This window comes from Lithobates pipiens, unplaced genomic scaffold (assembly GCF_037356315.1).
Source record: "Lithobates pipiens isolate NorthernLeopardFrog02 unplaced genomic scaffold, aLitPip1_a1.2 Scaffold_3, whole genome shotgun sequence".
Lineage (NCBI taxonomy): Eukaryota > Metazoa > Chordata > Amphibia > Anura > Ranidae > Lithobates > Lithobates pipiens.
The window spans coordinates 247,495,892-247,523,741 of record NW_027507790.1 but is presented as its reverse complement, the minus strand read 5'-3'; positions in this window follow the sequence as shown (position 1 = coordinate 247,523,741).

Here is a 27,850-nt window from a genome sequence, read left to right as displayed (position 1 = left end):
GAACAGTTTTTATGATATAAAACTGCATGCAGGACACTGGGCAGACCACTAGGGACAAAGGGGATGTGAAATAATTACATACAGCAATGTAATCTGTAAGATTACATTATACTGTATGTATACTGTGTGTTTCACTTTTTGAATTAGGCGCCGTTCTCCGTCCCCGTGCGTCGCAAAGCTCGCAGGGAACGGAGATCGGCTCCGTGATAGAACGAGCGGAGGACGGCTCGCTTGTACAACGGGGGGACATCGCTGGATCCAGGGGACAAGGTAAGTAACCTCTCCCTGCATTCAGCGATGCGGTCCCGATTCTGGCTCGGGGTTACCGCTGTTGGTATAAAATCTCCACCCCGAGCCAGACTCTGGAATACCGCCAGGGGGGTTAAAGATATAATAGGTGTAGTGGTATATGACACAGAGAGTATCCAGAGTACATTTATGGATTTTTATACACAGCTCTATGAATCTGAAATTTTAAACAAAATAAATCAAATTAAACAATTTCCGGATAATCTAGTCATACCTAAACTGACATCAACAGAAAGTGAATCTCTGGATATCCCTATAACTCTAGTAGAAGCAGTGAGGCAAATTCAAAATAATAAAGCCCCAGGGGTGGATGGACTCCCTGGGGAGATATATAAAATATATGGCCAGATTTTACTTCCAGAACTTCTTGAAGTAATAAATGAAGCTTATCTTACACAGGAACTCCCTAAATCAATGATGAAAACAATAATAATAGTAATCTTAAAGAGGAAGTAAACCCTGATGGCTTTACTTCCTATTTGTCTCCCTGCAAAGGTAAAGCATAATGGGCATCGCATAGTAGTCCATTATGTGTCACTTACCTGACACAGGAGCCAGCGATGTCACCGCTGTGCCCTGTAGTCTAGAGCATCCATCTTCTTCCGGGTATCGCTGCTCCGGCCACTCACAGCGCCGGAGCAGTGATGACGTCACTCCCACGCATGCACACGGGAGCCGCCATTAATGGCATATCGCCGTTAGCAGCGGCATGCTGCTAACGGCGATGGTGCGCCTAGGTGCACCGTGTAGGTTTAGGAGATATTTCTTGGACCTACAGGTAAGCCTTAATCTAGGCTTACCTGTATGTCACAGTGGTTTGTAAGGATTTACAACCAATTTAAAGCCTGGTAAAGACCCATTAAAACCAGATTCCTATCACCCAATCTCTCTTCTCACGTCAGACGTTAAGATCTTAGCAAGGGTATAGGCAAATAGGTTATCAAGACATATTAACATTTTGATTCACAGGGATCAAACAGGGTTTATTCCATCTAGATCAGCAGCAACAAATATTCAAAGACTCTTTTTGAAGCTGCAGCTACCAATGGATAAATGGGGGTCTGGTGCCATTCTGTTCCTGGATGCATAGAGGGCTTTTGATATGGTGAAATGGGAATATCTGTGGACGGTATTAACTGTCTTCGGTATAGGTCCAGGTTTTTTATCTTGGCTAAAATTATTATATAAAGATCTAAAGGCGAAACTGAGCATTAATAACACTATGGGGCTGATTTACTAAGATGAATGCGCTGCGCCGGTTCATACCTCCATTTGTGCGCCAGGTACATTTTCAAGTGAGCGTATGAACCGGCGCACGCATAAGCGCAACACATAATATGCCGGCAATTCATAGTAGCGAGCGCTGTATCATTAACAGTGCATTCACACAGGGGCAACACGACTTCCAGCGTGACTTTGGGAGACAACTTGGATACGACTTGATTGTGAATCACAGCGCGACTTGCGGCGACTTACAACACGACTTTAAGTCACCTCAGGCCAGGTCACTTTAATTTAAAAAAAACTGGGAACCCTGCACCAAAAAAAAAAATAGTGTGGGGGTCCCCCTCAAAATCCATACCAGGCCCTTCAGGTCTGGCATAGATATTAAAGGGAACCCCGCACCAAAAAAATGGCGTGGGAGTCCCCCTCAAAATCCATACCAGAACCTTCAGGTCTGGGATGGATTTTAAGGGGAACCCTGCTCCAAAAATAAATAAATAGGCGTGGGGTCCCCCTCAAAATCCATATAAGACCCTTATCCGAGCATGCAACCTGGCAGGCCACAGGAAAAGAGGGGGGGACGAGGGAGCGCCCCCCCTCCTGAACCATACCAGGCCACATGTCCTCAACATTGGGAGGGTGCTTTGGGGTAGCGGCCCCCTAAAGCACCTTGTCCCCATGTTGATGAGAACAAGGTCCTCATCCCCACAACCCTGGCCGGTGGTTGTGGGGGTCTGCGGGCGGGGGGGTAACCGGAATCTGGAAGCCCCCTTTAACAAGGGGACCCCCAGATCCCGGCCCCCCTGCGTCAGAGGGGGGAGAGGTCACCGGGTGGCCCCGCCCACTGTTATATAAGACCTGTCAGAAGAAGAGAAGCGTCACACAGCGGGAGCCTACCATTGCGTGGAGCAGCCCGAGAACCAAGAAGAGACGCCATGGCGGAAGATGCCAGACGAGAACACCGGACCAAGAAGAAGCGGATCGGAGGAAGAAGAGGATCGGAGGAAGAAGAAGATGAAGGAAGAAACCGAAGGATGAAGAAAAGTCAAAGGAAGAAGACCAGAAGAAAGAAGATGAAAGAAGACTTTAATAAAGGACTTATCAAAGACCGTCTCTTGTAGTTTTAACCCTTTTGTCACTATTTTGGTGAAATGGTAGGGGTACCCCCTTACTATTTCACATGGGGGGCAGTATCTGGGGATCCCATTGTTAAAGGGGGCTTCCAGATTCCAATAAGCCCCCCACCTGTAGACCCCCACGACCACTAGCCAGGGTTGTGGGGATGAGGCCCTTGTCCTCATCAACATGGGGACAAGGTGCTTTTTGGGGGGCCGCTACCCCAAAGCACCCTCTCAATGTTGAGGGCATGTGGCCTGGTACAGTTCAGGAGGGGGGTGTTCTCTCGTCCCCCCTCTTTTCCTGTGGCCTGCCAGGTTGCATGCTCTGATAAGGGTCTGGTATGGATTTTGAGGGGGACCCCCAACTGGATAAAAAGTTCATGACAGGTAAACTTTTTGCTAAGGTCTGGCATGAAATTAAAAATATTACCAATATCACGGGTTATACTTCCTATACCCCAATTTGGAACAATGCAAATTGTGAGGAATTGCAGAAGTTAGAAGGGTATGAGCTATGGCAAACACAGGGGCTGAGATATGTGGAGAACCTGTTCTGGAATGATAGTCTAAAATCCTTCACTCAAATATCTGATGAACTTGGGATGCCAGGACAGAGGTTTATAATAATATATCTGGCTCGTACTCTTGAATTTAAGCTCAATAACTCTAAAATAATATCATTGTTGAAAGATAGAGGTCAAAAGCAGGGTCTTATTTCTTGATTCTATGAGATACTGCATAATAAGTTTAAACAATCTGTAGATATTCCCTCTAGGGCTCCGTAGGAACGAGACCTGGGACCGTTGTCAGATGATCAGTGGTTAATGGCTCTGTCTGCGACCCCAAAGGTATCGCCACCCGCTACCCAAAAATGAACACAATTGTTTATCCTACATAGATCGTATTATACCCAGGAGAAACTGTTTAAGTGGAAATGTAGAGAATCCCCCTATGTCCGTGTTGTAGAGGTGCTCCGGCAAATTTAATGCACATGCTATGGAGATATCCCAAACTCCACCGATACTGGCAGGACATAATTAAGATTATTAATAATGTGCTTCAAATCAAAAGTATAGGAGGGACACTACCTGGGTGGATTGAGATGGGGAGTGGATTCCCTTAGAGAGAGAGGTAGGGGAGGTTTGATTTGGGGTGGGGGGAAGATGAGAAGGAAATTGGGGTGTTACATATTCGTTTGTCCCTTTTTTATTTGGGAGGGGGGGGGGGGGGTTAGGGTTATTAAATGTAATGTACATTTTTGCTGTATCTGGATAATATGAATGTGAAATGTTTTAAATGTATTGATGGAAGAAAAACCACTTCAATAAAAATGACTGAATTAAAAAAAAAAGCACAAAAATGAATACTCCACTCAAAACTACAATTCAGTATCAGGAAGCAGACACCAGACTGGTTAGTGAAAACAAAACTTAATTTTTTTTTTTAAATAACAAAACATGTCATACTTACCTGCTCTGTGCAGCAGTTTTGCACAGAGCAGCCCTGATTCTCCTCTTCTTGGGTCCCTCGTCGGAACTCTTGGCCCCTCCCTTCTGCCAAGCACCCTCTGTATAAGCTCACACACAGAACGCAGCTAGGCCCTGCCCCTGCTCTCCTCATTGGCTCACTGGCTGTGATTGATAGCAGCGGGGGCCAATAGCTCCCGCTGCTGCCAGAGCCAATGTGAAGGGAGAGTTTGTGGAGAGCTGAGGTTCTCCTACACATTGCTGGACCACGATGGGGCTCAGGTAAGGGGGGGGGGGGACTGCTGCACAGAGAGGGCTTTTTACCTTCATGCATAGAATGCAAAAACCTTGAGCCTTTACAAACACTTTAAAATATTGTTATGAATTGAAGTAGATGACAGTTGGTTCATAAATGAGTAATAGGGATGAGCCGAACACCCCCCAGTTCGGTTCGCACCAGAACTTTAGAACGGACCAAAAATTCGTACGAAATTTAGAACCCCATTGAATATGCCTGTGAAGTGCCACGTGTTTCCAGTGTTTAGAACAGTCCCTGCACAAAATGACATTTAACGGAAAAAAAGTCATTTAAAACTGCTTGCGGTTTTAATGTAATATCTGGTTCCAGCAATATGGATGAAAATCATTGAGAAAAATGGCATGGGTAGCCCCCCTGCCCATTACCAGCCCCTTTGGGTCTTGTACGGATATTAAGGGGAACCCCGTACCAAATCCATATTAAAAAAAGGAAAGACGTGGGGCCCCCAGCCCTATATACTCAGAACAGCAGTATACAGGCAGTGCAAACAAGACAGGGACTGTGTAGGTTTGTTGTGTTCAGTAGAATCTGTTTGTAATTTTGAACTGGTACATTTTTAAAGTTTAGCTCCAGTCAAAAAATAAATTTTTAAGCTTTTTGGAAATCATAGGGAAGGGTTATCACCCCTGTATAATTTGTTTTGCCGTCCGTATTTTTTCATCTCACTTCCTGTTGTCTCCTTCCATTTGCAAGTAGGAGACATTTGTAAGTTGGATGTTTGAAAGTAGGGGCCTGCTCTATATGCTCTGCAGAAATGGCGGAACAAGGTGTTGGTGTTGCCACAACATTGTAAGCCCTCAAAGTGACTCTTGGTGGGCGCTGGAGAGCCCTGCTGTGAACGATTATATCAAGAATTGTAATTACATGCCATTGTTGAACAGTGGTAGAAAAATGAGGCCTTTGGTGGTTGTGGTGCTGGTGGTGCTGGTGCCACAACACTATAAGTCCTCATAGTTACTCTCGGTGGGCACAGGAACGGGCCCTGCTCTGAAATATTATATCAAGAATTGTAATTACATGCCCCTGTTAAACAGGGGCTGAAAAATTGGGCATTAGGCACTGGTGCTGGTGCCACGACACTGCAACCCCTCCCATATACTCTAGTTGTAGTGCAGGAATGAGCCCTGCTGCAAAGCATTGCATCAAAAATTGTAATTAAACGCCCCTGTTAAACAGGAATAGAAAAATTGGGCCTTAGGCACTGGTGCTGGTGCCACGACAATGCAACCTCTCCCATATAATCTATTTGTAGTGCAGGAATGAGCCCTGCTGCAAAGCATTGCATCAAAAATTGTAATTAAACGCCCCTGTTAAACAGGGGCTGAAAAATTGGGCCTTAGGTACTGGTGCTGGTGCCACGACACTGCAACCTCTCCCATATACTCTAGTTGTAGTGCAGGAATGAGCCCTTCTGCAAAGCATTGCATCAAAAATTGTAATTAAACGCCCCTGTTAAACAGGGGCAGAAAAATTGGGCCTTAGGCACTGGTGCTGGTGCCACGACACTGCAACCTCTCCTATATACTCTAGCTGTAGTGCAGGAATGAGCCCTGCTGCAAAGCATTGTATCAAACATTGTAATTAAACGCCCCTGTTAAATTGGGCTGGTGGCATCACCCAGAACCAAAAATGTTCTTCCAACCTATCAGCGGAGGAGGAAGAGGATAGACAATCAACATAACAGGACAGTCACTCATCATTAGCATAAGCAGTCTTAAAGGGATGTGATATTTCAAAAAAAAAATATTTGGTTACATCAGCTTCAGGTGCTTGGTAGCTGTGGGTGATCCAAGACTGATTCATCTTTATGAAGGTCAGTCGATCAACCGAGTCGGTGGACAGGTGCACCCTGTGATCGGTAACAAAGCCACCAGCAGCACTGAAGGTGCGTTCCGAAAGAACGCTGGATGCAGGACAGGCCAGTAGCTCAATTGCATACTGTGCAAGCTCTGGCCAGTGATCCATCCTCAAGACCCGGTAAGCCAGAGGATTTTCGGCGGGAAAGGTGTCCAAGTCTGACCTTGCCCCTAGGTATTCCTGCACCATGTAAATCAGACTCTGGCGATGGTTGCTGGAACTGATCATACCTTGGGGCTGCAGACTAAAAAATTGTCTGAATGCATCGGTCAGACAGCCACCTTCTCCACCGCTCCTTCTGACCGATGCCTCAGCAACACGTTATCCAGGACCAGGAGTTTGTAACCTCCCAGTCTCTGGGAACGCGTTGCACAGACCTTTCTGCAAGGCCTCCCGGAGATCTCTCATCCTCTGCTCCCTCTGCGACGGCAAGCTAAGGTCGGCAACCTTACCCTTGTACCGTGGATCAAGGAGAGTGGCCAGCCAGTAATGGTCCCTCTCCTTGATCTGAAGAATATGAGGATCCTTCCGCAGGCTTTGCAGGATCAGGGAGGCCATGCAGCATAGGTTAGCTGAGGCATTCGGTCCGGAGTCCTCTGGGTCACTAAGAACAACATGATCTGCAGATACCTCCTCCCAGCCACATACAAGTCCACGGGTTTCTTGGGACTGTAAATCATCCCTACAAGACTGCGGATGCTGATGCTCTGTGCCAGCCTCCACCTCCATGCTGACACAATCATCCTTTTCCTCCTCCTCCTCCTCCTCGTCCTGTGTGATGGGTGGGACAGCAGGAACACTGTCTGGATAAAGGGGGCCTTGAGAGGCAAGAAAGTCCTCCTCTTCCTGCCTCTGTTCTGCCTCAAGTGCCTTGTCCATTATTCCATGCAGCGTATGCTCAAACAGGTGGACAAGAAGTACAGTGTCACTGATGCATGCACTGTCACTGCTCACCATCCTTGTGGCCTCCTCAAACAGTGACAGGACAGTGCATGCATCCCTAATCATGCCCCACTGGCATGGTGAGAAAAAACCGAGCTCCCCTGACCCTGTTCTGGTGCCGTAATCGCACAGGTACTCATTGATGGCCCTCTGCTGCGTGTGCAGCCGCTGCAGCATGGCCAACGTTGAGTTCCACCTGGTGGGCATGTCACATATAAGGCGGTTCTTGGGCAGGTTCAACTCCTTTTGGAGCTCAGCCAGGCGAGCACAGGCATTAAATGATCGGCGGAAATGCACACAGACTTTCCTGGCCTTCTTCAGGACATCCTGTAAGCCCGGGTACCTGCCCAAGAACCGCTGCACCACCAGGTTAAGGACGTGAGCCCCACAGGGCACATGGATCAGTTGTCCCTGTCGGAGGGCGGAGAGGAGGTTGGTGCCATTGTCGCAAACCACCAATCCTGGCTTAAGCTGGCGTGGCGTCAACCACCTCTCGGCCTGCCCCTGCAGAGCTGACAAAATATCTGCCTCAGTTTAGCTCCTGTCCCCCAAACAAACCAGCGCAAGCACGGCATGGCATCGTTTTGCCTGCGTACTTGCGTAGCCCCTTGTACGCCTACGGAGCACCGCTGGTTCTGAGGACAGAGCACTGGAAGAGGCCATGGAGGAAGAAGAAGAGGAGGCAGTGGAGGAGAGAGGTGTGTCACAACCAGTAGTAGCATTTTGGAGGCGTGGTGGCGGAACAACCTCCAACACTACTGCACCTTGTCCTGCATCCTTCCCAGCTGCCAGAAGAGTGACCCAATGGGCCATGAAAGACAGGTAACGTCCCTGTCCATGCCTGCTGGATCATAAGTCAGCAGTAATATGCACCTGACCGCCCTGTCCAGCGAGGCAAGGACATTGCCTTCCACATGCCGGTAGAGAGCCGGAATCGCCTTCCGTGAGAAAAAGTGGCATTTGAGGACCTGCCACTGAGGAACCGCACATTGTAAAACTCACAGAAGGGAGCCAAATCTACCAACTGAAAAGGCAGCAGTTGAAGTGCTATCAATTTAGCCAAGATAGCATTCAACTGCTGGGCATGTGGATGGCTGGGAGTGAACTTCTTTTGACGGTCCAGCAGCTGGGGCAGGGAAATTTTCGCTGCTATAATCGGACGTGGGTGTACTGCTAGCAGAGTGCCCGCAAGCACTTGGCTGTGACACACCTAATTATACACCTTCATTCCTCTCAGAGCAGGTTTCAGAGAAGACTGAAAGTCTAGTGGGGTTGGAGATCCCAGATGATGAGGAGCAAGGAGAGGTCCGCTTTGTTCTTTGGTGTGGGTCTTTGAGGTACGCTTGCCAACGAGCTGCATGGCAGGTCAACATATGTCTGGTCAAGCATGTGGTGCCCAAGCAGCTGATGTTTTGGCCATGAGAGATACGCTTGAGACATATGTTGCAAATAGCAGCGGTGCGATCTGATGCACTCGTCTCAAAAAAGGCCCACACCAAAGAACTTTTAGAATAACGCGCAGAGGCAGCGCCCTGCACAGGCGGAGCTCTCCGGTGTGATTCAGTCAGTGTGCTGCCCCTAAGCTGGCTCCCGGAGGGCATCCTGCCTCGTTGGATGTGTGCCTCCTCCTCCTCTCTCCTACCAGGCACCCACGTGAAGTCAGTGCCCTCATCATTCCCTCCCTCTTCATCGCTGGAGCAAACCTGGCAGTATGCTGCAGCTTGTGGAACATGACTGCCAGATTGCTGTCCTTCTTGAGCATCCTCTCTCTCTGCGCTAACGCTACTGCCTTCCTCTAGCTGAGTATCATCATCAGAGCCTACAAAACACTGGGCATCCTCCTGGAGCATGTACCCAACACTGTGCTCAAAGAGTTCAGGGGACTCCTCAGGAGGATGTGGTGGGTCTAGGGAAGGAGTCACTGATGATGACATTGAGACGAGGGAAGAAGATGTGTTGGCAGCTGCTTTGCTAGTACCCTGAATATTATATAAAAGTGTAGCGCTTTAAAAACATGGCATATTTACTGCCAATATTACAAATACATATGTTCAACAAATAATATCAATGTGAACTGGTGCACACACCGTGCAAAGTACTGTTTGCTGTATACAATTATACAGTAAGAGAAATCAAAATCAAAAAAAGTGAGTGAAAAAATATAAAAAAAATGTGAAAATAGAAAAAGTCTCTTAAATATCCGTGTATGATTCACAATTATGTGTAAACGATCCTACACCTCCTCCATAGAAAGACCGTGCAGTCACCACGTGAGATCCCTCCACCAAGCGAAATGGGCGCTTACCGGACTTAGTGGATCCTACTCAAATTTATATTTGGAGGATCGCATGAGCTTGTACATATACGTGGACTCCTTCGGTGTTGCACTTTCTAGAGGGATTTCAAATATGGCTATTCCATTCAGAAAGATGACATATCTCCAGTCATATGGATCCACATGGATAATAGAGCACATATAAAGAGAAGCAGGGACCACAATAGTGTAATTCAGTTTTTCGTATAAATAATTTAATAAAAGGTTATTAAACTCACATGTATACAGAAGATTTGAGCGCTTTTCAATATAAAATCAGGCTGCAGTGAAGTCCCGACGCGTTTCGTCATGAACAGACGTCATCTGGGGTACAACTCCAAAGCAGCCCTCCTGTTTATATAGCCAGACCCCCAATTAGGCATGAATTCCGTCCATCCGTGTCACCGCATCGTACTTCCGGTATCACAACATGGCCGCCAGCGTGCGTTCCACGCCTCATTATAGTATATTAAACACGAGGGGTTAATCCAGCTAGTATTATATCGTGTGTTCATCTCAAATAAAAAATATATAGTAAACCGTTTTAAGGGTCAGGCATAAATCGTATTTTTATGTTTTCCAGGCTCCTATTCTATCCGGAAAGCAAAAAGGCTACTTCCGGATTAAATCATTTGACCCCGTGCCAATAGGAAAGAACTAACTCACGCATTATTGGGCTGGATGTGACATACATCGAGCCAATCAGCGCCCAGAGATAGCGCCAATCAGTTGACGAGCCACCATCCGCCGACGGAAGTGAGGTAGACGTCGCAACGTCACTTCCGCGTACCCAGAGCGCGAACGTACATGGACTGGAGCGCACCATCTACGCTAGGTGGAACGCAGGCACATACGTACGTGTGATAAACGTCACAATGTCACTTCCGTGCATCCGGACCACAAATATACATTGACTGGAGCGCAACCCCATACACAGGGTGAAACGCAGGCATGCACATGGTGAAGCGCATCACCTACACATGACGTTAAACCAAAGCAAGAGCAACACAAACATATTCGCACCATGCAATGGAACGCGCTGCCCACACGAACCACTCCAATGACTTTATTTAAATATACAAGTGACACAGATGCACTAAAGTCGCTTCCAAAAAGCAACAAGGCGCATACGACCACTCCATAACATAAACTTATATTCCCCAACCTAATCACAAAAGAATACATAAAAATGAAAAATATTGGTATAGACAAAAACAGCTAAATTTAATCACTATTATAAAACTTTTAAAAGAATTATATTACTTTTAGACCAAAAAGGTCGCCAATCCTCATTCTATATGGGATCACGTTCATTTCACTTAACCAAATTGCATTGAAAAATGTCATCATTTATTATGTTCATATATCGCTAAAGGTTCAAAAAAAGGTTCAAATAATAGGACCATATCCACCCAGGTTATTGTATTCAACCACCTTATGTAATTAATTCCCCTCATAATGTCAATCCGGAATTAATTAGAAAAAAAAATTGGGCCACCAAAAAATTGTATTAATACCATAGCCCCATCTAGATAGGGACCATGAACATGAAGTAAACCAATGCGTTGACACACAGGATGGACAGAATCATGGCCACAAAGAATCACAATACAATGCCAGTGACAAATATGAAACAAGATATAATGCCCCTAAACATTATTACAGAACAAAACCGAAAAAGAAAAAAGGAGAAAAAAGATGTAATATATCCACCCTACCCATCATTAATAAATGCGTTAATATCCCACTCCACATTTAAACCAAACGGGGAGTGGGATTTAATCGTATATATTCAGTAGGTCTCCAACCTGGAAACGCCCCTGGTCATAGCACCCCCCCTCCACGGTGGCGTATACTTATCAATGACCAGAAACTGTGTTCCAGTAGGATCACTATTATGACACTCTTTGTAGTGTCTTGGAACGGTGTGTTTCGAGTCCCTACCTTTAATAAGGGCTATATGTTCGCCTACTCTAATTGCAAATGTTCTAATTGTCCTCCCTACATACTGCTTGCCACATGGGCAGGTAATCAAATATACCACATATTTAGTATCGCAAGTGCAAAAGGGCTTAATAGTGTGTGTCCTGTTAGAGGTTGTAGATGTAAATTCAGTTGCTTTACGTCTCCCTAATGTATTATATCTGCATACACTGCGTTTCTTACAGGGATAAAAACCCATCATATTGTGGAAAAAGGATGGACGATTAGGTGGATCCAAAACGTTGGGAGAAATGCTACTCTGTAGGGATGGGACTCCCCTAAAGAGCACTTTAGCTTGTTCAGGCAATCTAGGGCCTAAAATAGAATCATTCTTTAATATCCCCCAATGTTTATTTATAATAGACTTAATCTGTCTATGTTGTAATGAGAATGTTGTCAACATAGACCATCTGTAAGTATCATCAGATTCACGTTGTGATCTCTCCACAACGAGATCCTCCCTATTAATGTCGACGGCCCTCTGTAATTCACTGTCCAAAACTCTAACATCATACCCTTTATCCTGGAATTTCTGTTTAAGAGTTCCTGCTTGTATTTTAAATGTATCTAAGTCTGTACAGTTTCTTCGGAGACGCAAAAATTGACTACGTGGAACCGAATTTATCCAGGATCTATGGTGGCAACTATCGAGAGGGATAAAACTATTCCGATCTGTCTCTTTAAAGTGTGTTTTGAACATAAATTTATTACTTACTATTTCTATCTCCAGATCTAAGAAGTTAATCTTAGAGGCACTCATCTCAAAAGACAGTGAAATGCCTCTATCGTTGTGATTCAAAATATCAAAGAATTCTCTCAAAGACTCAGGTGTGCCATTCCATAGGAGGAGGATGTCGTCTATATATCTTGCCCACAAGACCAATGAAGGGCTATGATGGGAATAGACGACATCCTCCTCCCACTTGGCCATAAATAAATTGGCGAGGCTGGGGGCGAATTTAGCCCCCATTGCCACGCCTCTTTGCTGTAAATAATAATTCTCGTTAAACCAGAAATAATTATGCTCGGTAGCAAATTCGAGCAATTCAATGAGGTAATCCCGTTGGAATGGCACCAGAGAATCCTCTCGATCTAGAAAATGTCGAACGGCTTCTATGCCTCTTCCATGTGGGATACAAGTATAAAGGGAGGCCACATCCGCTGTGGCGATGATACATTGTTCGTGGGGTGTTATATTTTCCAGTCTCCTAATCGTAGCCCCAGTATCCTTAAGGTATGAGGGGGTCTTTTTCACGAGGGGTTGCAAGTAAAAATCTATGTAGCGGCCTATACGTGAGGTGATAGAATTGATGCCGCTAACTATGGGCCTACCAGGAGGGTTATTCACATCTTTATGGATTTTCGGCAAATAATATATGGTGGGGATCCTTGGGGAAATAGGAATCAAAAAGGATTTTTCTTTATTATTCAGGATTTTCAAATCATGTCCCTCCTCAACAAGATCTTTAAGTTGTCTTTTGTATAGATTTGTAGGGTTATTAGGAAGTTGTTTATAAGTCCCTGGTTCTTCCAATATCCTAAACATTTCGGCCTTGTACTGCTCTTTATCTAGAATAACGATCCCACCTCCTTTGTCAGCAGGGCGTATGACCACCTCCTTTTGTTCACATAAAGAACTAAAACCAGTCATTGAGAGGGTGGATCGGTTCACACGTTTAACAGAAAGTTTCTCTAGATCGTTCAGTACAAGGTCTTTAAATTTTTTTACAGCCGGAGCTGTAGGTACAGGGGGTACAAACAAAGACGGGTTAGATAACCCTGAGTGTACAGTGCCAGATGTGGCTGCCGTGTAATCCGTTCTAAAAGGGTTGGTTGTTAAATACCTTTGGATGTTGATTTTTCTAATAAATTTATGTACGTCTATAAACGTATTGAACTTGTTAAGATGTTTAGGAGGTGCATATTTTAATCCTTTATCCAATACGGATAATTCGGCTCGGGAAAACGTTTTTTTACTCAAATTGAAGACACCCTTTCCTATTAAACTCGCCTTCTTTTTCCTCCTTTGTAATCGTGTTCCCCCTCTGCACCCTCTCTTGGGTCCTGACCTCTTTTTTTGGTGTACGGATCCTCGCAAAAATCCTGATTTCTAAAATTGCCACTGGATGGATTGTATGTAGGTGGTGCATATACATTATTCCTATTTTCAATATCTCTCTGGTCCCTCAACGGGGAAAACCTGTTGTATGTAGAAACCGTAGCTGTGTTATAATTTTGGGGCCCCACATAATGTGGGTTGGGAGGAACGCGTCTAGGTGACGGGGAATAGTAAGATGTTTCATTATAATCTCTACGGTAATAATCATCATGGTTGTATGGACGTCCTCGGTTGGATCCTCTCCCACCTCTCTTCCCCCCGATGATTACCTCTCCCTCTCTGTGGTTTACTGGGAGTATGGGGGTTATAATGTTGTACCTTTTGTTGAGAGGATGATGAACCCTCATCAGGGTATCTTTGTACAGCATCACTATAAGATGTGGGGGGTTTAACCTCCCTTGGACCCATGGTAGAACCTACATATTGGGATTCATTTATAGGTTGTGTGTCCATAGTGGATACATTTTGTAACGATTTTTGCCAACTAAAAACATTCCCTGTCTTATAATCATTAATGTCTCTAGAATATTTTTTCGGTTTTTTATATTTTTGTTCCCTGTCTTCCTTCTCTAAATGGCTCAATAAATTGGCCGAAAGGGAATTATATTCTGGAGTACTTTTAAATGCTCCAAGTTTATCTCTAAGCTCCTTAATTTCTTTATCCAGGAGACTCAATCTATTGTTCTTTCTGGTAATTAAGAAGCCTAAGGCCGCGTACACACGGGCGGATTGTCTGGCCAACTAAGTTTGTCAGACAATCCGACAGACAGTCCGTTCAAAATTTGCATGAACGGACTTGACCACACACGATGAGCAGACAGTCCGCTGAAAGCGTGCGTGATGACGTGTACAGCACGTACGACGGGACTAGAAAAACAACGTCCTATACACTGCAATGCAACCTTCGGCCGTGTAAATCCTTTCTGAGCATGCGCCATACTTAGTCCATCCAACTTGCCTACACACGAGCGGACTGTCTGCTGAAACCAAGTTTGGACGGACAAAACCAAGTTTGAACGGACTGTCTTACGGAAATTCCGTAAGACTTTGTTCGTCAGATTGTCCGCTGAAAAAGTCAGCTGAAGCCCACACACGAGCGGATTGTCTGCTGAAACACGGTTCAGCGGACTAAGTTGGACAGACAATCCGCCCGTGTGTACGTGGCCTTAGAGATTAATTCCAGCCTCATTAAAATATTTGAACCAGGAATCAAATTCCTGCTCGCCTTGTTGAGGGTATACATCCCATCTTAAACTCCTGGGGACCATGTGTTCTGCGATGTATTGTTGCAGAGACAGTACCCTGAGCCTGGGTGAGAGAAGATGAAGAGGGCTTGGTCATCCACTCTACCAAGTCTTCGGCATGATGCAGCTCAACACATCCAGCTGCCGAAAATAAGGACAAGCATGTCCCATGGCCACGTGCTGATGACGATGCACTGCGTCCACGACTAGCACTGTTGTCTCTAGACACTGAGCCTGCTTGCCCTCTTTTATCGGCTCGCGCCTGTCTGCCTCTCCTTGTTGGCCTTCCAGACATGGTAATGGCCTAAAGATAGATGGGAAAACCAGCAATTGGGTAGTGTATATTGTGCTGGAGGCACACAACAGCCACTAACTCCTGCAGATGCCTTTATTATAGAACAACAGGAATTAAAGGGTAGATACCGGTGTATACTGTGCTGTGCTGGAGGCACACAACACCAACTAACTCCTGCAGTTGGCAGATGGCTCAATTAGAGAAGAGCTATATAGGTGGATAATGGTGTATACTGTGGTCAGGGCACGCAGACAACACCCACAAACTCCGACAGCTGACTGAAAGCTCAATTACAGAAGAGCAAGAACACTAAATTGGTGGATAATGGTGTATACTGCGCTCGGGGCACACAGACAACACCCACAAACTCCTGCAGATGGCTGAAAGCTCAATTACAGAAGAGCAAGAATGCTAAATCGGTCGATAACGAACGGTATATACTGTGTTAAAGGTACACAGAGAACACCCACTAACTCCTACAGACACCAACACACTACACAAGGCCGCCGCACTGGCGGCCTTATATAGTGTGGGGTGTGTGCTGCCGGCGCTGTGATTGGCCAAGCATGCGGGGTCACAGTGCATGATTGGCCAATCATGAGCCAGCAATGCACTGCGATGGCGCAGTGCATTGTGGGCCGTGAGCGGCACACAAATTTGTTGCGAACGGTCCATAACGTTTGGTATTCGCCGAACGTGCGAACAGCCGATGTTCGGGTCGAACGTATGTTCAACTCGAACACCAAGCTCATCCCTAATGAGTAAATAGAAAATTCAGTTAATCACAGTTTGCTAGACAATATGATTGCTTGTTTATAGCAATTTGGTGTGGCATCCTATATAGTTGAAGTAATCTATATCTGGCAAACTACAAATCAACATAAAGCAATGGCATAGATAACTTTAACTACAATGGTAAATGGTGCTGTAATAACTTTCCTGCAACCTGTATACTATACAGTACTGCCAGAGTATACTCTAGGAATGACTTTGCTAAGACCCAGGTCTTACTGCAGAGGTACCCCCTACTATAGGCACAAATTAAGTCCTTGTAGAGCAGCTACCTAGAGAGACAGTTCTTTGCCCTAATTTTGTTGGGGCCCAGTCTCTATGGTGGTGCATATAAGGACAGTCCCAGTAAAGTCTGCATGCAGTGGTAAAGGCTGGTAATCAAATGTCCAGTCCCTATGTGCTCAGTCTCTACTAGCAGCAACAGGTCTATGGCAGTAGTGCCTTCTCACCAATCCCAGCATTACAGCTGCAACAGTCTGCCTAAAGTAGCTCCAGTTATCAGCCCAGAGGTTAATAGCACTCTGGTCTCCCTGCAGCGAGACACTGTGCCCAGGCAGTAGTTTATCTCTCAGCCCTTGCACCCACAGGTTTGCTTTTCTGGTCCCCAGCATTTCAAGACCCTGCTCATTTCAAGACCTCTCTAGCTCAGGCAGCTAGCTTGTTGCTAGATGGCGTGCACACAGTGATGGATGTGCACATTCCCATTTCCTGTGCCACAAGGGGAAGCTGTTCAGTCTGCAGACTGTCTGCAGCCTGGGAAAACACAGTTCCTTTCTTTCCTTTATCACTGTCTCTGTCTGGGAACTGTAGTTCAATGGTCCATAAGCATCCACAGCATTGCTCCTTTTCTGAACTTCAACTTCCACAGTCTAAAGTGGCAAGCATACAAATCTCTTGAGCTCCTTCGTCTTGTTAGCTCCACCTGGTGGGTGGAGGTGACATAACACCAGTCTAGCTGCAGCACAGTGTCCTAGATTTGCTCTTTTACTCTAGCCAAACACCTGTCTACATTAGTATTAATGTAGTTTATTAACCAAAAGAAACTGTCCTTAAAAAAATACAAATAAAATTAAAACTGTTTACATTTTGATTGGTTAACAATTATAGCAGGTAAAAGTCGACACTTCTGCAGTTATCTTCTGAAGTTCAGTGTCCTCAGTAAATAGCACGTAATGAGGTCAGGATTTAGTTTACTAGTTAATAGACAGGGTGTAGTCTTTAGCAATCAGTAACAGGGACTAACTTGCATATTTTCCAAGTTTAAGCTGACTTTATATAGTTTTATTTGGGCCAAGCTAGTCCAAATTAACTTTTTCAATTACATAAAGATTTGGAGCCGTATGTGCTTTATTATACCGTCTGTTGCCAAAATGATATAGAGGTGGGTTGATAACTTCTCCACCATTCAGGAAGTATTGTATTTGTATTAGACCCCTTTCACACGGAGGTGCTTTTCAGGCACTTTCACGCTAAAAAAAGCATTTGAAAAGCTCACGAAAACCTATTTTCATTCAAATCAATGAATGCTTTGACACTGGGGCAGTGCGCTGGCAGGGTGGTGAAAAAACGCCCCTCTCCATTGAAATGAATGGAAAACGCTTCAAAAGCTCCTGAAAAGTTCTTCAAAAGTGCCTGAAAAGCTCTTCAAAAGTGCCTGAAAAGCTCTTCAAAAGTTCTCAGTGTTTTACTGGCAGCTTACAAGCACCTCAATGTGAAAGGGGCCTTATTCAGTATAGGATTTCCTGTGATTGGCAAAGATGAAGAGGCAGGTAGATGACATAACGATTACTACTTTGACCAATCAGAGGAATCAGAAGAAGCTGTGTGTTCATTGTGTAGTGCACCTCTTTAAGGGCCACAAGTAACTGGGATCCCCCACCCTGCACAGCCAAGCACATTGAATTTCAACAGTCAGAGAACAGTCTGTGAATTTGTTTTTCTGTTTTTGTTTTATTGAAGGATAATAACTTGATTAGTCCTATATATAATCTATATACACTCCACTACTTCCTCTAGCTCTCACTTGCTTGCAGAACTCCACTGGCACACTGTTAGTAAATCTGACAAAACACTCAGTCAGATCACAGCAAAAGCCTGTTTATAGGCAGGAACATAAGGCCCCTTAGATGTGAAGCAAAAAAGTCAGTGTCCACCATGAATCACTCCTCCTGTGGCTGCTGACCCCAGCACCCTCCTGGCTAACGTCTCCACAGTCCCCCAGACTGATACTCTCTCCACAGTCCTCCCAGACTGAACACATACCAACCAGGGCCGCCTTTAATATTGACTGGACCCTGGGCAAAAAAAATTCTTGGGCCCCCTCTTTCATGCAATGTTGCTCTCCACCTGCTCCGAGACAATAAATAGACTCAAAATCTGTTTACTGTATCAGATCAGGCAACGATTGCAATTGGTTGTCAGAGGTTACAGCATATCATTACCATTTACCGACTGGTTGCTAGTTACAGCACACATTATGGCTCACTGATTAGTTGCTGGAGGTTACAGCACATGATTTCTGCTTGATGATTGGTTGCTAAAGGTTACTGCACATCATTTCGTCACTGCCTGCCTACCATGGACTGGGGTGATGAGGGGACCCATCAATAGACAGAAAACTCCTAGGAATCCTAGAACTTCTGGGATCAGTGTTCAATGGCAATGCTGATTTTTGTTTAACGACTACCAATATAAAGAGGAGTTTCAACACTGACCACCAATGTAATAGGGGTTTACACTGACCACTAATGTAATAGGGGTTTACACTGACCACTAATGTAATAGGGGTTTACACTGACCACTAATGTAAGGGGAACATTCACACTGGCCACTAGTGTGAATGAAAGGATTCTACACCAAGCCTTTGCAGAACAGGCTAATGTTAGGGTTAGTGACCGCAGTTGCAAACAGGACTTTCAAGCATGCCCCTTTACCTCCCCAGTGGGCAGCAGTCAGTATAGGTGATGGTGGATATGACCTCAGGGGCGGCATGATATACATATGAATGCTGCCTTTATTTATATATCAATGCCGCCGGCTGCCACTATGTACATATGAATGCTGCTGCTATTTACATATCAATGCCGGTTATTTACATGTAAACACAGGGTCTGCAGGTGAGTCAGCCATACACAATAGGGCAGAGCTGGGCAGCATTCACTGAGATATTGGGACACAGCACAAGACTAAAGCTTCAAGGGACAAGGGAATTTAAACCAAGATAGTTGGCAAACATGAGGCAGCTGCTTTGGGCCCCACAACAATGACAGGGCCCAGGGCAGCTGCCCCTTTTGCCCTGCCTTAAAAACGGCCCTGATACCAGCCTACCCGGCTGACTTCTCAGGAGATCTCCTAGACATGCTGTACTTTCTCCTTGCTCCCGTGCCTCCAGGAAGGGTTTCCTCTGTGTGTTGCGGGGGATCCTTCTAGCACCCGAGCCCCAGACCTGTGGTCACCTCCCCCCAGACTATGGGGTGCCCTGCAAGAGCCTTCAACATCCTCCTCAGCACTCCATCTTCCATCCGACCCCCTGCATGGCTCACTTATTTATGAGGTGAAGCTGCCCCATGCCAGCCCAATTTCTGGGGATTGGCCAACATCCTTCTAAATATGCATGCCAGCCCCTCCTAGCTTCCACCAATTATATCTAGAACCTTCTCCAAGGTTCAAGAAAACAGGGGGAGGCACCTGAAGATCTGTCAGATGAGTCATCCAGCCTCCCTGAGTCCCTCAACCCTGACGCAGATTCAGCCCAGGCCTGGCTCTCAGCCAAGTCAATTTACCTACACTAGCAACAAAACTATATACATCTATATACATATTCTAGAGGGTGCTTCAGTTGATAAAAATACAGGGCTTCTCCTGAATCGTGGAGATGCATTCAGTTTGACTCCATTTAATTCCGGCTGCAGACAGCATATTACAGCACACACAGCAGTAGCATTGTTATGTAATAGAACTAGTTAATGTGGGCCAGCTTGGCCAACTTGGAACACAGCTCAGCTTACTGTATGTAGAGAATGCTACTACAGTATATATCAGCACACATACATCTTTGTTAAGGTTGAATTAAGACATCAGTCCATCCAGTTCAACCTGTGTGGATATGTGTGTTAGTATTATGTCCCTACCATTTCCCATATTCCTGAATATTGTGTTCAATATGATGTCCATCCAAAAAGGTTTTAAAATTGGCAACATTATCCACTGCACTCACTTATTGTGGAAGGGAGTTCCACATCCTTACCACTCTAACAGTAAAAAAAAAAAAACCCTTACGCAGTTTAAGGTCGAACCAGCTGACACCAGCACCGTGATAGAGAGCACTGACACCAGCACCGAGATAGAGAGCACTGACACCAGCACCGTGATAGAGAGAGAGCACTGACACCAGCACCGAAATAGAGAGCACTGACACCAGCACCGTGATAGAGAGCACTGACACTAGCACCGAGATAGAGAGCACTGACACCAGCACCGTGATAGAGAGCACTGACACCAGCACCATGATAGAAAGCACTGACACCAGCACTGTGATAGAGAGCACTGACACCAGCACCGAGATAGAGAGCACTGACACCAGCACCGAGATAGAGAGCACTGACACCAGCACCGTGATAGAGAGCACTGACACCAGCACCGAGATAGAGAGCACTGACACCAGCACCGAGATAGAGAGCACTGACACCAGCACTGCAATAGAGAGCACTGACAGCAGCACCGTGATAGAGAGCACTGACACCAGCACCGTGATAGAGAGCACTGACACCAGCACTGAGATAGAGAGCACTGACACCAGCACCGAGAGGCATTCCTTGATGCTGGATCCGGATGAGACCTGTCGATGGGTCGGATGAAAGAATGACCTCATATCAGAAGTCACCAACACATCTTCAAACCGCCCTCTTCTTGCAGGCGCTGTTGGATTGGTACCCGCAACTCTTTCTCTGGGAGTGGGAATTCCTCCTCTGCCAGCGCACGCAAAAGCAGAATGCAGCATTTCTAGAAGCAAGGCCTGGAAGTGCTCCATTCTGACAGCCCTCTGTGATGTGGTAACATTTCCGCCATTTTGTGTTTGTATCGGGGGTCTAAGTATGTTGCCACCCAGTACTGGTCCTTGACCTTTATGCTTTTTATACAGGGGTCCCTGTTAAAACACTGGAGCATGAAGGCCCCCATTTGCACTAAATTGGAAGTAGTGTGGTGGCCTGGCTCCTGCTCATCATTCAGGATAATGTTGTCCTTCTCGTTCTCCTCTCCCCCTCCACTTACAACAATAGGGATCCCAGAAAGGTTTAAAGCATGCTCTTCTTGCTCCTCCTCATCTGCCCTGGGAACCATCCTCCTCTGACTCCTCTTCAGACTCCTGTTGTTGACTTGTCTCAGATAGAGTAGGCCCCCTGGGAATTCATCCAGCATTGCGACTTCCTCATCCTTCTGCTCCTTCTCCTCCATGGCTTGATCAATGACACGACGCAATGCAGGCTCCATAAAGAAAGCATAAGGTACCATGTCACTGATGGCGCCATGGCTGCGACTGACCAGTTTGGTCGCAGAAGTCTGCATGCGTCACCCATGAGCAGCCACTGGCACGGTGAAAAAAACCAAGCTCCCAGAACCTGTTCTGCTGCATAGTTCGTACAGGTAGACGTTAACTGCACGTTTCTGCTGCAGCAGCCTATCAAGCATGTAGAAGGTTGAGTTCCATCGTGTCGGGCAATTGCAAATAAGACGTCTGACCGGCAGATTGTGTCGCCGCTGAATGTCAGCAAGGCAAGCCATGGCCGTGTAAGATCTTCTGAAATGGATCGAGATTTTCCTTGCCTGCCACTAGATGTCCTGGACCCCAGGGTATTGGACAACGAATCGCTGCACGACCAAGTTTAAGACGTGTGCCATGCATGGCACGTGTGTAATTTTGCCCTGTTTCAATGCGCTAAGCAGATTGGCACCATTGTCACACACCACTTTACCAACTGTCAAATTGAGCGGTGTTAGCCACTGATCTGCCTGTGAATGCAAAGCTGAAAGGAGTGCAGGGCCAGTGTGGCTCTTGGCTTCCAGGCACAACAGATGCAGCACAGCATGGCAACGTCTCACCTGGCATGTCGAATAGGTTCTGGGGATCTTGGGTGGCGCAGCGGAAGAGACACTAGCAATGCAAAAGGAGGAGTCAGCCGAGGAGGAGAGGGAGGAGGATGGAGTAGGAGGAGGAGGAGAAGAAGAGTCAGGCCTGCATGCAATCCGTGGCGGTAAAACCAAATCTACACGGGTGCCACGGGTTACATGCTTGACGGCCGTCAGCAGGTTCACCCAGTGGGCAGTAAAAGTTATATACCTTTCCTGCCCGTGTTTGCTAGACCACGTGTCTGTGGTCAGATGTATCTTGGCACCGACACTGTGTGCCAGAGATACATTCACTTGCCGCTGAACATGGTCATATAGCTCTGGGATGCCCTTCTGTGAGAAATACTTTCTTCCTGGGACCTTCCATTGTAATGTTCCAATGGCCACTAATTTTCGAAAGGCCTCCGAGTCCACTAGTTTATATGGCAATAGTTGGCGGGCTATCAGTTCTGACAACCCAGCCATCAACCATTGGGCAAGAGGGTTATCTGGCGTCATCATTTTTTTATGCTCGAACATTTGGCCCACGGAAGCCTGCGTTTTTGCAGAAAACACGATGGCATGATGGAAGGTGGAGTGGAGGACAATTGTGAGGAGAGAGGAGAAGGAGAAGTAGAAGACGAGGCTGGATGGTGAGAGCCTGGAGTGTGGCTTTGTGGGTTCCGTTGCTCCCACTGGGCTCGGTGACGGCAGCTCATGTGCCTTCTGAAGGCAGTCGTCCCTAGGTGAGTGTTGGGCTTACCGCGACCTATGCGTTGACTGCAAAGATTGCAGATGGCAACACTATTGTCAGCAGCGGACACTTTAAAAAAAGTCCACACTGCGGAGCCATGTGCCGGCGTCCTGGGAGAGCCAGATGTGACCGTACATGGTTGATGCCTCGCTCCTGATACATTTGCAGTCTGCTTTGTCCCTCCTGTGCAATCTAAGTTCTGCCTGCTTCTCCTCCCTATCTGCTGGTCCATATCTCACTGTGAACTCCCTTCCTCTTCCTCTCTTGTGGGCACCCACGTGACATCACTAGACACGTCATCATCAACGTCACCTTCCCCACCGCTATAATTAGAGATCTTGGAGTAGGCAGCAACAGCGGGGACCAACCTCCTTGGGCTGATCTGGGTACTGTGGTCAGACTGCTGAGTGGCGGTTGTTGCTACCTCCTCTTCCTGATCCAATGCCAAGAATGGCTGCGCATCGGAAATGTCTTGTGATGGATTGCAAAATAATTCCTGTGACTCAAGCGGAAGGTATATGGTAGTGTCTTTGGGGGTGCACACAGCAGAGAGTGAAGAGGGTGCAGATCGAGGATGAGGAGGGTGCAGAAGAGTAAGGCTGAGTGAGCCACTCAACCAAGTCTGGTGCATCCTTTGACATAATCGCGTGCACCTTCTGCAATTTGCCACTTTGGCTCAAGTCTGTTGCTCCTGCCTTACCCCTACCACCCCCTGCAGAAGGGCCTGGCCCTTCTTCTGCCTGTCATTTTTTAAATGACCCTGTGACAAAAGTCTCTAGAGAAGTACAGTATGTATGTGGAAGAAGGTATATAACACCCTGCTTCAATCTGTCATTTTTGGCGGCCACTTGTCTATTACGCCAGTTATAATACTTTTTTTAAATTACGTTTGTCACTCTTTGTAGTATGGCTGCAGAACCGTTCAGCAGTCACAATGCTGCACAGTGGAAATGCACTATACTATGCTTTCTATATGTGCAAGTATTTTTTACGTGTATTACACCCCTATATACTGCACACCAAATAGTACACCTATACCAGTCCTTAAAAGGACCTTTGTGGACCTAGTAGCTAGTGATTTGCAGACTGTCCCTCAGTCCCTACACTGATAAAAGACAGCTGCATAATCGGTCAGCACTCAGCTCAGCAGTCAAGTATAATAGGCTTTCTATATTTGAAAGAAAGTATATTATACGTGTACAACCCTATATACTGTACACCTATACCAGTCCTTAAAAGGACCTTTGTGGACCTAGTAGCTAGTGATTTGCAGACTGTCCCTCAGTCCCTACACTGATAAACGACAGCTGCAGAATCGGTCAGCACTCAGCTCAGCAGTCAAGTATAATAGGCTTTCTATATTTGAAAGAAAGTATATTATACGTGTACAACCCTATATACTGTACACCTATACCAGTCCTTAAAAGGACTTTTATGGACCTAATAGTAATAGCTAGTGATTAACCTGACTGTCCCTGCTCCACACAGCGTCCTGTCCCTACACTGACAAAAGACAGCTGCAGAATCGGTCAGCAGTGCACTCAGCAATCAGCAGCACAGCAGTCAGCATCAGTGCACCAGAACCCTATATACTGTACACCTATACCGGTCCTTAAAAGGACTTTTGTGGACCTAATAGTTAGTGATTTGTGTCACTACAGTCTGTCCCTGCTCCACACAGCAACCTCTCCCTACACTGACAAAAGACAGAATGTAAAATGGCCGCCAGATCAGGTCTTTTTATAAGGTAGGGGGAATGTCCAATTGTCCATGTGCTGAAATATCTCAATTGGCTGTCCTGTACCCCATGATGGATGTGTCATCATGGGTCAAAGTTCTTTCACAATGTAAACGCATATGTCCGCCGCGCGAACAGCGCTAGAAGTCCGCCGTTTTGGCGAATCGCGAACACGCAAAATTCGCTGCGAACCGACCACCGGGCGAATTGCAAGGCCATCCCTATTTACCACCACTTGATCCAGGTAGCAAATCGCTGTTTCCCCATACTTCTGGGTGGGGGAATTGATAACTGCTGTCAATTACTCACTTGGAGATGAGGGGCTTAAAAGAAAAATTCAGGTTTCCAAAAAAAAAAAAATGTTTACTTACCAAGGTGGATGCAGCATTGATCGGATGCTGCATCTGTCCCCCTGCTGGCTCTACACTGAGAACTGAGCAATCAAACACCTGCTGATCACTAAGTTCTCCCCTCCGCTCTGAACAGAGAACGATGACTGTCAGTCATCATCTCTCTACTCTGTCCCTGCAGTGCTCACTGGAGTACTGGGCTGTGCAGGGGGTAGGAGTGGCTGGCTCCATCTCTCAGCGGCTTGCTGAGAGGCTGAGCCAGCTGCCGGTCAGGGCTTCTGGGTGGATCTCGACTGTAAAGTTGGGATTGATCCAGTGTCTGAACCGGCAGAGTGATGTCAGCCAACAGCGAACTCCACTCCTGTGATCCATAGGAGAAGTAGAGCCAAAAAAGCTTTGGCCATACTTCTCCTTTAAGGAGACTCCTCTGTTGTGCACACAAAGGTCGCTCCATGGGACCCTGTAGAAGGATGGAGCCACCCAAAAACAGGAACCAGGAAAAATAATATTTTGAGTGGAAGAATTGAAAGAAACCAAATACTTAAAAGGAAAAGCAGATATGTAAACATGGGAGGGTAAGTTGTGAGGTCTGCAGCGATAAAAATTGTATTAAATGAGCATTTAATGACACTTTAAGGTCAACTTTAGTGATGTCATTGCGCAGCGATTTTGACAATCAAAGTTGTACGGTGGCAATTTGTTTGCCAACCAAACCCGAGCCATTTCTGTAGGGTTAAATAAAACTGCTCTGCTCAGTATCCTCCACCAACAGCATATAGGAGACAAAGAGGCACATGTACCAGCAGCAGTGAGAGAGCAGGTAGCAGAATTATGTTTTCACACTGCTAAATACAAATGCGTTTACCTAGGTAAAAACATAAGAATATATGACATGTCATAAACATACTATGACACTCTCATTTAAAGAGATAACCTTGTTGGAAAAGAAACGGCAAGTTATATAAACTGAAATATAAATTCACATGCATTATACCTTTCTATCCAACAGGTAGCGCTGCAGTATGATACTGTGTATTCTATGGTACAAAGTAATAACAGGATATACCTTCTGTGTCTAAGTGTGTACTTGTATCCTCCTGTTCCTGTTTCGTGTTTCTAATGCTGTAAGACATAATCGAACATCCTCCATAAAAGTAAAGCCGTTTGCTGTTTCCAAGAAGCTCCAGTGCTTAATTGGAATACTCTGCACAATAAACCTGACATGACTATTTCAGAATAGTCAATTCCCTAGCCCAGCCGTCTCCCTCCTTGCATGTCATAGCCATCTACAGTTCTGGGAGTGTCTAAATACTCTCTCTGCTGACCCTGCACCTCCGCCCCTGTCTTTTCAAAGATCTCTCTAGGGCAATAAGATTTTGGAAGGCTGCAATAGCGTGTTACTTAAATGATATCTCTGAATCTGTTGTGGCTGCTGACATCACATCCAAAATGGCGGTGTCCAGCAACAGTCTCAAGACTTTTGGATGATTAAACAAGAAAACTTCTACAGGTAATTAACATGACTAGTGTGGCACCCTCTAGCATGCAACTAATTGTAGTGTATGTATAATATAGTTTGACTCAGGGCTAAGCCTGAGCCATGGAATCTGGGTCAGGGTTCATTAGAGTTCTAGGCTGGATGATTCATCCAGGCAGTTCTCTGGTGCCTCCCCCTGGTTCTAGAATGTTGGAGAATGTTCTAGAAATTAGTGGGTGGAAGCCAAAAGGCCTGCATATTTAGGGGGCCCTTAGCCAAACCCCAGGAGTTGGGTCTAGCAGAGGACTGAGAGATGAGATGAGCCATTCCAGCAAGTGAAAGATGGAGATGCAGTGCTGAGGGAGATTGTCGGTGGCCCTCGAGGAACCCCTGCTGGGGAGGTGCTGTGCCTCGGGCCAGGGCTCAGGTGGCTTGCCTGGAGGGATCCTACCACAGAAAAAGTTGAATGAGACTTTCTGGAGAGGCAGCGGAAGCAGGGAAGGACCGAGTGAGTAGATCAGCATGTAGATCAGCATCTTAATCAATTCTTGCCCTCCAGTGTGTCAGTCAGGTGGACTGGTATAGAGTGTCAGTCAGGTACACTGAGAAGAAGCATCCAGGAGGGCTGGTGAAGAGGCCACCAGGTGGGCTAGCATTTCCTTCAAGAAGTGGAGCTGTGATCAGTGTCTTAAGGGGAGCTGAAGGTGTTTCAAGATGCAGCTCTCTCCACATGTGTTACTGTATCTAAGGGACTGAGTTCCTAGCCTGTAAGGGGCTTTTGCTGAGCTAACAAGAGATTGTTAGTTCCCAAAGAATAAATCAATTGGAGTTCTGCAAAGTAAGTAAAGTGGAGCTGTACAGAGGATCAAGTCAAGCTGTGCAGGAGGATCAAGTGGAGCTGTAAATAGGGAGGACGTTGTCCCTGGGTCTTTTTTGTCGCTGTCAAGTTGGGCATCCCATAAACCCTAACCCCATTCAAGTTATCATCCCCTTAATAAGACAAGAAAAACAAAGCTCAAGGACTGTTTTCTGTGTCTGGATGCAAGTTGAAAATGTGGGAACCCTCCTCCCTATGGGGGTAGTGCTACACTAGATTATGTAAAATCCACATATAATCTTATTGGAAGATTGGTTTTGAAATTAATGATCTAGAACAATTCAATTCAACCATGTCCCATCCAGTAATGTACCTGTACCTTGCTGGACTTTTGGTGGCTATACCAGGGTGCTGCCTATCACCAGGTTCTCGATTGGCTTTGATTAGCTGTTTGCAATGGTACCCCAGAAGTGATGACATGACATCACTTCTGGTTTACTTGGAAACCATCGGCACCATTTTTTGAAAATCACATTCATTCAGAAGCGCCGATCTTGGTGTTTTTTTCATGCTTTTAAGTGCAGAGGGGAGATTTGAGGACAGCAATAAAAGTGATCAGAAAATAAA